Source organism: Cervus elaphus, chromosome 19 (genome assembly GCF_910594005.1).
Source record: "Cervus elaphus chromosome 19, mCerEla1.1, whole genome shotgun sequence".
In the NCBI taxonomy this organism is placed as follows: Eukaryota; Metazoa; Chordata; class Mammalia; order Artiodactyla; family Cervidae; genus Cervus; species Cervus elaphus.
Window position 1 is genome coordinate 77105240 of NC_057833.1, and position 12353 is coordinate 77117592.

The following is a 12353-nucleotide window of genomic DNA, read 5'->3' on the forward strand; positions in this document are numbered from 1 at the left end:
AGAACCCTGGACTTGACTGAGTCTTCCAATAGAAGTTCATGGAAACCCAACACCATCCTCCTGTGTCCTCCAGTGTGGGGAGGAGCCCTGACCTCCGCGGAGACTTCTCAGTCTCTTTGGCTCCATTCCAGCCATATCACCCCTCCATGTGGACATAGGAGTACCTGCGGTGGTGGGGAGAAGGCTCTGCCGTAGGTGCTGGAAATTCCAATGCATTTGAGCGTTTCTGACTCAGGTCAGCCAGCCCCTGCTACTGTTCTGGGTGCAGAGAACGAAGAGGCTTTGATTAATCTAATCTTAACTCAAAGTCTGCTACTTGGACCAGGAGCATCAGCGTCACTGGAGAGCTTATTAGAAAAGGTCATAACCTCTGCCCCATCCCAGACTTGCTGAATCCATCTAATGGGATGTGCTTTAGCATTTGAGAAGTGTGGATCCAGACTGTACGTGTACAAATAAGGTACATGAACTCCACTGAGATTTATGAGAGTAGCCCCTCTGCTCACTACAAGTCTCCTCTCTCCCCCATGCTCCTCATCTCAGGAAACAGGAAACCAGCCATTAATCCCAGGGCTGAATTATTATTCCAGAGATAGTTCGGAAAGCCCCTCGCAGCAGCTCTGCAGTTTCTCTAGAGTATTCTGGCTGCCCATGCTCACTGCACCTAGCTCCCTACCAGATCGCTCACCTTCTCGCCTGCTTCTTTGCCTCCCCTCTCACTCCCGTGCAGTGGATTTCCCTGCCCAAGGTCATGCCGATTTTGCTAAAATCCTAATCCGTGCATGTCATCTCTCTGCTGAGAAGGCTTGAGTGACTCCCCACTGCTCCTGGGGCAAATCCACGCTGCTGGGTTTGGTTTCCCAGTCCCTCCGGTTGACCCTTCCAGCCTCCCCTCCTGTGACACCCACGGCTCCTTACCTGGTGAAGTCTCCCAACTGCTAGCACGTTTACCTTCCACCTGTGAACAAGAGAGAAAGAGGGAAGGAAGGAGGGCAAGGGGAGAGAGAGGTGGAGAGATACCTCCAAGTCCCAGAGGTCATACAGCTAGCCCACACAAAATTGAGAACCAGAAATTGAACAGAAGACCCGTGAAGGGCTAAATTTGAAAGGACTGAGCCTTTGTGCTAAAGATGCTGCACTTCAAGCTCCTGGGAGTTCCTCATGGTCTTACCTCTTCTGTTTCACACGTCTCTCACGTCTTGCCTGCCTGCTGTTCCCAGCCTGCTAGGAACAGAAAACAGTTGCTATCGGCCAGCACTGAGGCCATAACACGAGGGGCCAAGGGGCAGGTACTGAGGAAGGAGAGAAATCCTATGAGGAGCTAAGCAGGTGCTCAGAGAAGCCCCCAGGGTGCCACTGCCCCCTCAGACATCCTCTGATGCCAGCTCATCTCAAGCATCTGTGATGGCTGGTGTGGGTCACAGGACTGCAAGCTTGTGGGATGCGGCAGCTGGAAAGAGGTACTGCCCAGCTTCCTAGAATATCACTTGTACTCCATGGAAATTCCAAGTGTTAGTTTTTTTAAAAAAAAATTTATTGATATAGACTTGATTTACAATGTTGTATTATATTCTGCTATACAGCAAAGTAAATCAGTTATATTCCACTGATCATTTATATTCCACATATATATCACATATATCCACATGTATATCACATATATCCACATGTATATCACATATATCCACATGTATATCACATATATCCACATGTATATCACATATGTATCCACATAGATATATTCCACATATATGTCCACTGATCAGTCATATTCCACATATTCACTCTTTTTAGATTTTTTTCCCATATAGGTCTTAATACCAAGTGTTAGTTTTAATGCTAAAATACTGCTAGGGGACTTTCCTAGTGGTTCAGTGGCTAAGACTGTGTTCCCAATGCAGGGGTCGTGGGTTTGATCCCTGGTCAGGGAACTAGATCCTGAATGCTGGAACTAAGACGTGGCTTGGCCAGATAAATAAATAAATATTAAAATGCTGCTGTACTATAGAGTACAATGTGTGTGTGTGTTAAGCGGCTTTAGTCATCTCCAACTCTGTGACGCTATGGACCAGAGCCCACCAGGCCCCTCTGTCCATGGGATTCTCCAGGCAAGAATACCGGAGTGGGTTGCCATGCCCTCTTTCAGGGGATCTCCCTGACCCAGGGATCAAACCCTCATCACTTATGTCTCCTGCACTGGCAGGCGGGTTGTTTACCACTAGCGCCACCTGGGAAACCCACAGAATACAATATCTGTGTACATTTCAAGGTTAAAACATCAAGTTTAAACTATCATTTTTCAAAGTTGTGAGTCCCTTTATGTTACGATACCAGAGCCCAAAGTAAAGCCAGGAAACGATGGTAACCTTATGTCAGTAGTGTTCTGGGGAAACTGTGTGTCGTGCTTGATGCCACACCAGATAGAGGAAGGACAATAGCTTCAAGAGGTGACAAAGCCAGCAGGAAGAACAAAAAGCTGCCAGGAAGCACTATTCAAGGATTTTTTTTTTTTTTTAAGAAGTCAAATCCTAATTCTCATGCAAACATAAAATGAAGCTAAATCAAAAATTTTATAACTTATTGATGAGGAGATGGGTAATATATTGCAGCTGGTTCAGTTGAGCATTTGCTTTACAGGGTTTGTATTCTCTATAGGACAGAAGGTGTTTGCCTTGCCATGAACAGAAATCCTTTGCATTGTTACAGATAGGAAATATTTGCTTTGCTCTGTGTTTCCTATTATTAAATAGTTAACTTCTATGTCTATGGAGTTATAAATAACCTAGTTAAAGAAAAGCAAAAGTGAAGATGAATGAACTTGGTAAGGACACTCAATGCCCACTTAATGATTTTTTGCCCATTTCATTTTTCCACAATTTTTCCTGACAGCTTACTTTGGACTTTGCAGGTTGGAAGACTGTTGGGGACTAGAAGACCTAGGGTGGAGTTGGGATTTTCTTTTTACTTTTTTGGTTATTTATTTTTGACTGTGCTTTTTGAAGACTGGGTCTTCATTGTCGGGTGCTGGCTTTCTCCAGTTGCAGTGAGTGGGGGCTGTTCTCTAGTTGAGCAGTGGCATCTCTTGTTGCAGAGCATGGGTTCTAAGCACTTGGGATTCAGTCACTGTGAAGCTTCATTGCCCTGTGGCGTGTGGGATCTTCCTGGACCAGGGATTGAACCTGTGTCTCCTGTACTGGCAGGCAGATTCTTAACCACTGGACCATCAGGAAAGTCTGGTTGGGATATTAATCAAAAGCAAGAACAATACCTAATCTTTCATCCACTTAGAGCCCATCTACACCATTGATTTAATAATTCATAAATATTAGCCAGTAGCAGAACTGTTGAGATTAAAATAGCTCTTTTGTTGTCCCTGGGTCGTGTCTGACCCTTTGAGACCACATGGACTGCAGCACGCCAGACTTCCCCATCTTTCACTATCACCCAGTTTTTTTCAAACTCATGTCCATTGAATCGATGATGCCATCCAACCATCTCATTTTCTGTTGCCCTTTTTCCCTCCTGCCCTCAATCTTTCTCAGCATCAGGGTCTTTTCCAATCAGGTGGCCAAAGTATTGGAGCTTCAGCTTCAGCATCACTCCTTCCAATGAATATTCAGGGTTGATTTCCTTTAGGATTGACTGGTTTGATCTCTTTGCTGTCCAAGGAACTCTCAAGGGTCTTGTCCAACACCAGAATTCAAAAGCAGCATTTTGTTGCTTGGCCTTCTTTATGGGCCAACTCTCATATCTGTACATGACTACTGGAAAAACCAGAGCTTTGACTATATAGACCTTTGTCAGCAAAGTGATATCTCTGCTTTTTAATACACTGTCTAGGTTTGTAATAGCTTTCCTTCCAAAGTGCAAGTGTCTTAACTTCATAGCTGTATCCACAGTCCACAGTGATTTTGAAGCCTAAGAAAAGAAAATCTATCACTGTTTCTACTTTTTCCCATTCTATTTGCCATGAAGTGATGGAACTGGGTGCCATGATCTTAGGTTTTTGAATTTTGAGTTTCAAGCCAGTTTTTTCACTTTCCTCTTTCACCCTCATCAAGAGGCTCTTTGGTTCCTCTTCACTTTCTGCCATTAGAGTGGTATCATCTGCTTAACTGAGGTTGTTGATGTTTCTCCTGGCAATCTTGATTCCAGCTTGTGAGGCATCCAGCTTAACATTTCACATGACGTACTCTGCATAGAAGTTAAATAGCCAGGGTGACAACATACAGCCTTGGTGGTTGGTGGTTTAGTTGCTCAATCATGCCTGACTCTTGCGACCCCATGGACTGTAGCTGCCAGGCTCGTCTGTTCATGATATTCTCCAGGCAAGAATACTGTAGTGGGTTGCGGTTTCCTTCTTCAATACAGCCTTGACATTGCTTAATTCCTGAAAAAATTAAAAGTGCTCACTTAGTGCCTTGATAGGTAATGAAATGATAGATATTTGATGCTTAAACGTTCCATTTAAACTTTAATAAAAGAACCACAGTCATGGGAATTCTTTTCACAGAAAGCCTTACCAGTTATCAAGACTTATCTTTATATTGGGGCAACCAAGGCCCACTTAAGAGTTTCCACTTAGCAATCCACTCCAGTTTTCTTGCCTGGAGAATCCCATGGACAGATGAGCCTGACGTGCTACAGTTCATAGCATTGCATAGAGGTGGACACAACTGAAGTGACTAAGAACTTTACTGTTAACATAATGAGGAAACCATGGACACATCCCTACCCAACCCAGAGATGAGACTCTGTCAGTGGAAAAGTAGTCATCTAGGTTTATTCGTGGATATTTGTAATTGCTAAGTGAATTTAATAAAAATGTGTCTGATAAGAAGCATAAGCAGTTTTATTGTATATGTTTATAATATGCCTCTACCATACAGAAAATAACAGGTGCTATTAAAGAGAAAATTGTCATAGTTATTTAAGTGCAAGAAAACATCATAGCTTGCCACGCCACACCAAAAAAAAAAATACTGCTTTGAAAAATAGCTAGTAAGATAGAAGTTCCATTGTAATTTCTTGTCAAAGTGTTCAGGCCAATAACATTAAAAGCAAGACCAGCTTAACCCTTAAATCAATTCATTGCCCATTTAGCTTGATTTTCTCTTCAAATGAAAAAATAAAACCCTATAATGATATTTTAAATGACTAAAACCACATTTATCCATAACTGGTTCCTAATAATTGTTTAATCTTCCCTTTCAACTTTGCGAATAGAATCAAAATCTCAGACTAGGAAAATACTTTTCAAACTTTTTAAATAGATATTTTCTATTTTCTAAGTAACACAAAATCAGCAGGACTTGTGTTTTTGTGTGTGTATATGCACATGCTTGCTTACTTTTCCATTCACTGTATTTCATTAATGTTTCTCATTTTCTAGAAATTAAGGAAAATCATGTGTTTTTTTTTAATTAGTCGCAACTAATTGGTTGTCAGATTTTATGAGAGGTTTTTCACTGACAGAGCCAATCAGTATATAAAAAGCAAGTCAGATATATTTCTGAAAATAATTAAATCTGCTGTACAGCCACTCTGCCTTAATTACATATTCACAATTAGGCAGGCCTTGTGTCAGAAGCCTCCCTGATTGCATTCTGTGTATTATCACCTCATTTTCAAGCACATCTGTTGGAAGCAAGCCACCCTGTGCCTCACTTCCCCTCTATTTTACACCTAGGAAAGTGCTGAGGCAGAGTGCTAAGTATTATAAATTGTCTCGCTAAAATTCCTTGGGAAACATCACGGGGACTTCACATATAATATAGTAAGTCCCCTACACACAAACATGTTCGGTTTCAAGACCGTGATCCTACGTCTAACGAAGTTAGCTGAGGCACTCAGCTAACACAATCGGATATATAATACTGTACTGTAATAGTTTTACAATCCTTTTCACACTAATAATACATAAAAAGCAAAAACGAAAAATAAAGACAACAGTTTTACTCTTATAGTAGAGTACAGTAGTACCAACTACATCACCACTGGTTTTGCTCTTGCTTCCAGACATCCTGGACTTGAAATAAAGATACTGCAGTATTGTACTCTATACATTCCTGCTCAGTAAAGTACAACCTCTTGTAAAGGAGGAACACATCTGACAATGTACACCAGACATGAGAACTAACTTATGTCATTGGTGATGTAATACATGTTCGTATCTGTGAAAGTTTGCACCTTGAAGATTCATATGTAGAGGACTTATGGTATAAACAAAGGGAATCAAAAATTCCAGAATCAAAGTATTTATTGCACTCCCCTGTGAGGGCCCCATCTCTGGGAATATGTTACCTTTATGTCTAATTCCTTTTGAAATGACTCCAGAGAATGGGAAGATGTAGTGATTTTTCTGGTCTTGATTCTCAAAGCCAATGAAGTTTTCTTTCAGTTCAGTTTTAAAAACATGAAATTGTTTCAAGTGATGCTCATGTTGTAGTGAGGAAAAATTCTGAAAAACTTCACCTTTTTTAAAAAGTTGACCCTAGAGAAGACAAAGGAGATAAGTCAGGTATGAAATATTAACATCTGTTGTTGTTCAGTCCCTAAGTTGAGTCCGACTCTTTGTGACCCCATGGACTGTAGCCCGTCAGGCTCCTCTGTCCACAGAATTCTCCAAGTAAGAGTACTATAATAGGTTGCCATTCCCTTCTCCAGGGGATCTTCCCAATCCAGGGATCAAACCAGGGTCTCCTTCATTGCAGGCAGATTCTTTACTGTCTGAGCTACCAGGGAGGCCCCGGAATTTGCTCAAATTCATGTTCATCAAGTTGGTGATGCCATCCAAACATCTCATCCTCTGCTGCCCTCTTCTCCTTTTGCCTTCCATCTTTTCCAGCATCAGAGTCTTTTCCAATGAGCCAGCTCTTTGCATCAGGTGGCCAAAGTACTGGAGCTTCAGCTTCAGCATCAGTTCTTCCAATGAATATTCAGGACCGCTTTCCTCTAGGATTGACTGGTTTGATCTCTTTGCAGTCCAAGGGACTCTCTGGAGTCTTCTCCAACACTAGAGTTCAAAAGCATCAATTCTTTGATGCTCAGTCTTTTTATGGTCCAACACTCATGTCCATACATGACTTCTGGAAAAACCAGAGCTTTGACTAGATGGACCGTTGTCAGTGAAGTAATGTCTTTGCTTTTTAATAAGTTGTCTAGGTTTGTTGTTTGTTCTTTTGTTCTAACTTTTCTTCCAAGAAGCAAGCATCTTTTAATTTCATTAATATCTGCACATGCAAAAAAAGTAGTTTGGGAGTTAGTCGTGTTTTAAATGTGTTCAAAGAAAACATGTCTGCTTTAGTTGTTTTTCTGTTGCTATAAGGGCATAAAATTAGATGTCTAGTAGAGAAGGTGGTGCAGTGGTAGAGAATATGCCTGCCAAGCAGGAGATACAAGAGATGGGTTTGATCCCTGGATCAGGAAGATCCCCTGGAGGAAGAAAGGGCAACCCACTCCAGTAATCTTGCCTGGAAAAGTCTATGTATAGAAGAGCCTGGTGGGCTACAATCTATGGGATCACAAAGAGTAGAACATGATGGAAGACACACACACACACACACACAGAAGGTGCTTCATGGAGTAGATTAAGTACACAGTCATTATGTTTGGAATGCTGGTTAGCATGGCTGCATTGTAGAATCATGAAATGTGAGGAAGAAATTCACTTAGGTGAATAAAGAGGTGAGGAATGATTTTCATTTCTATGCAACAGTATGCACAGAGGGTGGTGTTGTGCCATTTTCATGTATAAATAAATGAGACACAAGCTCGTAGGAAGGAGAGAGACCCAGAGGGGTGGTGTTGCCCTCACAGTAATGATAATGACTTCAGTGGGTTTGCAGATTTCTTGTGTTTTGCTCAGTCGGAGACTGTGTATGGACTATGTGGGGTGAGGGGGAACGGCCTTGTGTCCATAGCCAGCGCAGCGGCTTGTATTCGTGCCCTGTCCTTCACTTGCCTGTGGCCTCATAAATTGTTCTGCCCCTCATCATCTGCCTCCATCCTTCCAGGCTGCCCAAAATGTGTCCTGTCGGCTTCTGGGAGGGAGTAGCTAGTCATGATGACCCCCGCCCCCCCAAACCCAAATTCTAACCAAGCTCCAAGGCTCTGCTATAGGTGAATTAGGACAATACTTATATTGTCATAACTTACCGTTTGTGCCAGTGAATGTGGTTCTGGCTTTATTGTACATTTCAAAAAACAGAAGGAAGTTATAGTTTTGTAGCATCGTTGAATTATCTTTTGGCCTTTTCACCCGGTACTGAAGAATGTTGGTCTTGGATACATTTCATGTTTCTGAGCAAGGCTTTCCTTTGCTCCCATAAACTTTCTTTCTTTTTCATTCAATGAATCTATTTTATTTATTTTTTCCCCATGAACTTTCTACAGTAAGTGGCTTCTGTCACAGAAGCTTCTGTGAGAAGCGCTAAAATTGAATGTAACAGCTTTAAGATCATTTTTTTTTTCTAGATGAATAGACATTGTTAATTCTTTTCTGAAACAATATATTTGGTAGATTGACTAAAAAATTTTTCTGTTGCATCAGAGAGAAAATATATAAATATTAATATTTTGAGAGTGTTCTGTCCTTGACCCAATAGTATCTTTTGGGGCTAGTTATCCAAAGTCTTAATGGGGATTAGTCATGGGCCTCCTGGTGTACACACTTGTATATATTGTTGCTTTAAAATTCTGCACTCAGTATAAGTTACATCATTCTGTAATATTAATGCATGCTACACTGGGTCCTACATTAATAGCTTTCAGCAACAACAGAGCCAAATTTCTGCCATCAAAATCATATGCATTACATATTTAGACATTTTTTTATTGAGCTATTCTTGATTCACAGTAGTGTGTTAGCTTCAGGTGTACATTTTGCTATACACAAAGTTGTACACAACTTTGTTGGTTACACCCAGACACAAATTATTTTTCAGATTCTTTTTCACGATAGATTATTATAATATATTGAATACAGTTTCATGTGCTATATATTAGGTCTTTGTTGTTTATCTATTTTATAAACAGTAGTGTGTTTACATTAATTCCATACTTCTAAGTTATTCTTCCCCCAACCTTTCCTCTTTGGTAAGTTCATTTTCTATACCTCTAAGTCTATTTCTGTTTTGTAAGTAATTTCATTTATATTATTTTTTAGATTCCACATATAAGTGATACCATATAATAATTGTCTTTCTATGTCTGATTTACTTCACTTAGCAAGATATTCACTAGGTCCATCCACATTGCTACAAATGGCATTATTTTGTTCTTTTTATGGTTGAGTAATATTCCATTGTGTGTATGTACCATATATATTTTATCTAGTCATCTGTTGAAGGACACTTAGGTTGCTCCCATTTCTTGGTTATTGTAAATAGTGCTGCAATGAACACTGGGGTATAGACATGTTTTAATATGGAATCTATATGAGAAATAATTTCTATAATGATTTAAAATTCATCTTAACCATGCCTCAGGTGTTTAGAAAACAAAATATGTGATATTTCTAAACACAGTCTCAATTTGTTGTGCATAGAATTTAACTTAATGTAGGTGAGCCTGTGGACTGACTCTATCAATCTCTTACATATTATTTGCTCACACAGAATTTAGATTTTTTTTTCTTTTTTTTTTTTTCTTTCTTTCTTTATTTTTTTTTTATTTTTATTTTTTTTTTCCCAGTGGGTTTTGTCATACATTGATATGAATCAGCCATGGATTTACATGTATTCCCAATCCCGATCCCCCCTCCCACCTCCCTCTCCACCCGATTCCTCTGGGTCTTCCCAGTGCACCAGGCCAGAGCACTTGTCTCATGCATCCCACCTGGGCTGGTGATCTGTTTCACCATAGATAGTATACATGCTGTTCTTTTGAAATATCCCACCCTCACCTTCTCCCACAGAGTTCAAAAGTCTGTTCTGTATTTCTGTGTCTCTTTTTCTGTTTTGCATATAGGGTTATCGTTATCACCTTTCTAAATTCCATATATATGTGTTAGTATGCGGTAATGTTCTTTATCTTTCTGGCTTACTTCACTCTGTATAATGGGCTCCAGCTTCATCCATCTCATTAGGACTGGTTCAAATGAATTCTTTTTAATGGCTGAGTAATATTCCATGGTGTATATGTACCACAGCTTCCTTATCCATTCATCTGCTGATGGGCATCTAGGTTGCTTCCATGTCCTGGCTATTATAAACAGTGCTGCGATGAACATTGGGGTGCACGTGTCTCTTTCAGATCTGGTTTCCTCAGTGTGTATGCCCAGAAGTGGTATTGCTGGGTCATATGGCAGTTCTATTTCCAGTTTTTTAAGAAATCTCCACACTGTTTTCCATAGCGGCTGTACTAGTTTGCATTCCCACCAACAGTGTAAGAGGGTTCCCTTTTCTCCACACCCTCTCCAGCATTTATTGCTTGTAGACTTTTGGATAGCAGCCATCCTGACTGGCGTGTAATGGTACCTCATTGTGGTTTTGATTTTCATTTCTCTAATAATGAGTGATGTTGAGCATCTTTTCATGTGTTTGTTAGCCATCTGTATGTCTTCTTTGGAGAAATGTCTGTTTAGTTCTTTGGCCCATTTTTTGATTGGGTCATTTATTTTTCTGGAATTGAGGTGCAGGAGTTGCTTGTATATTTTTGAGATTAATCCTTTGTCTGTTTCTTCATTTGCTATTATTTTCTCCCAATCTGAGGGCTGTCTTTTCACCTTGCTTATAGTTTCCTTTGTAGTGCAAAAGCTTTTAAGTTTCATTAGGTCCCATTTGTTTAGTTTTGCTTTTATTTCCAATATTCTGGGAGGTGGGTCATAGAGGATCTTGCTGTGATTTATGTCGGAGAGTGTTTTGCCTATGTTCTCCTCTAGGAGTTTTATAGTTTCTGGTCTTACATTTAGATCTTTAATCCATTTTGAGTTCATTTTTGTGTATGGTGTTAGAAAGTGTTCTAGTTTCATTCTTTTACAAGTGGTTGACCAGTTTTCCCAGCACCACTTGTTGAAGAGGTTGTCTTTTTTCCATTGTATATCCTTGCCTCCTTTGTCAAAGATAAGGTGTCCATAGGTTCGTGGATTTATCTCTGGGCTTTCTATTCTGTTCCATTGATCTATATTTCTGTCTTTGTGGCAGTACCATACTGTCTTGATGACTGTGGCTTTGTAGTAGAGTCTGAAGTCAGGCAGGTTGATTCCTCCAGTTCCATTCTTCTTTCTCAAGATTACTTTGGCTATTCGAGGTTTTTTGTATTTCCATACAAATTGTGAAATTCTTTGGTCTAGTTCTGTGAAAAATACCGTTGGTAGCTTGATAGGGATTGCATTGAATCTATAGACTGCTTTGGGTAGAATAGCCATTTTGACAATATTGATTCTTCCAATCCATGAACACGGGATGTTTCTCCATCTGTTTGTGTCCTCTTTGATTTCTTTCATCAGTGTTTTATAGTTTTCTATGTATAGGTCCTTTGTTTCTTTAGGTAGATATACTCCTAAGTATTTTATTCTTTTTGTTGCAATGGTGAATGGTATTGTTTCCTTAATTTCTCTTTCTGTTTTTTCATTGTTAGTATATAGGAATGCAAGGGATTTCTGTGTGTTAATTTTATATCCTGCAACTTTACTATATTCATTGATTAGCTCTAGTAATTTTCTGGTAGAGTCTGTAGGGTTTTCTATATAGAGGATCATGTCATCTGCAAACAGTGAGAGTTTGACTTCTTCTTTTCCTATCTGGATTCCTTTTACTTCTTTTTCTGCTCTGATTGCTGTGGCCAGAACTTCCAACACTATGTTGAATAGTAGTGGTGAGAGTGGGCACCCTTGTCTTGTTCCTGATTTCAGGGGAAATGCCTTCAATTTTTCACCATTGAGGGTGATGCTTGCTGTGGGTTTGTCATATATAGCTTTTATTATGTTGAGGTATGTTCCTTCTATTCCTGCTTTCTGGAGAGTTTTAATCATAAATGAGTGTTGAATTTTGTCAAAGGCTTTCTCTGCATCTATTGAGATAATCATATGGTTTTTATCTTTCAATTTGTTAATGTGGTGTATTACATTGATTGATTTGTGGAAATTAAAGAATCCTTGCATTCCTGGGATAAAGCCCACTTGGTCATGGTGTATGATTTAGAATTTAGATTTTTAAAGGGAGGGATTCTGGGAGAAGAGGATCAATAACCCTCAAAAGGATTTTGGAAATGCTCTGTCTTCTCCTTCCATATTATTTTTCCTCTTATGGGCAAAGCTCCACCTAGATAAAAAGAATATCCCCTTTTCTAAACAGGAACCTAAGCCTAGGCATGAGAAAATGCACTCTCTCTGAACTTCCCCTCAAGTTTGC

The 12353-nt window shown here is 39.9% G+C and overlaps 1 protein-coding gene across 1 annotated transcript in view; it reads left to right on the top strand.

Moving 5' to 3' along the window:
• The window catches only part of DSCAM (DS cell adhesion molecule), an 823896-nt gene that overhangs the window by 385291 nt on the left and 426252 nt on the right, over positions 1-12353 (top strand). The gene's annotated exons all lie outside the window — the stretch shown is intronic.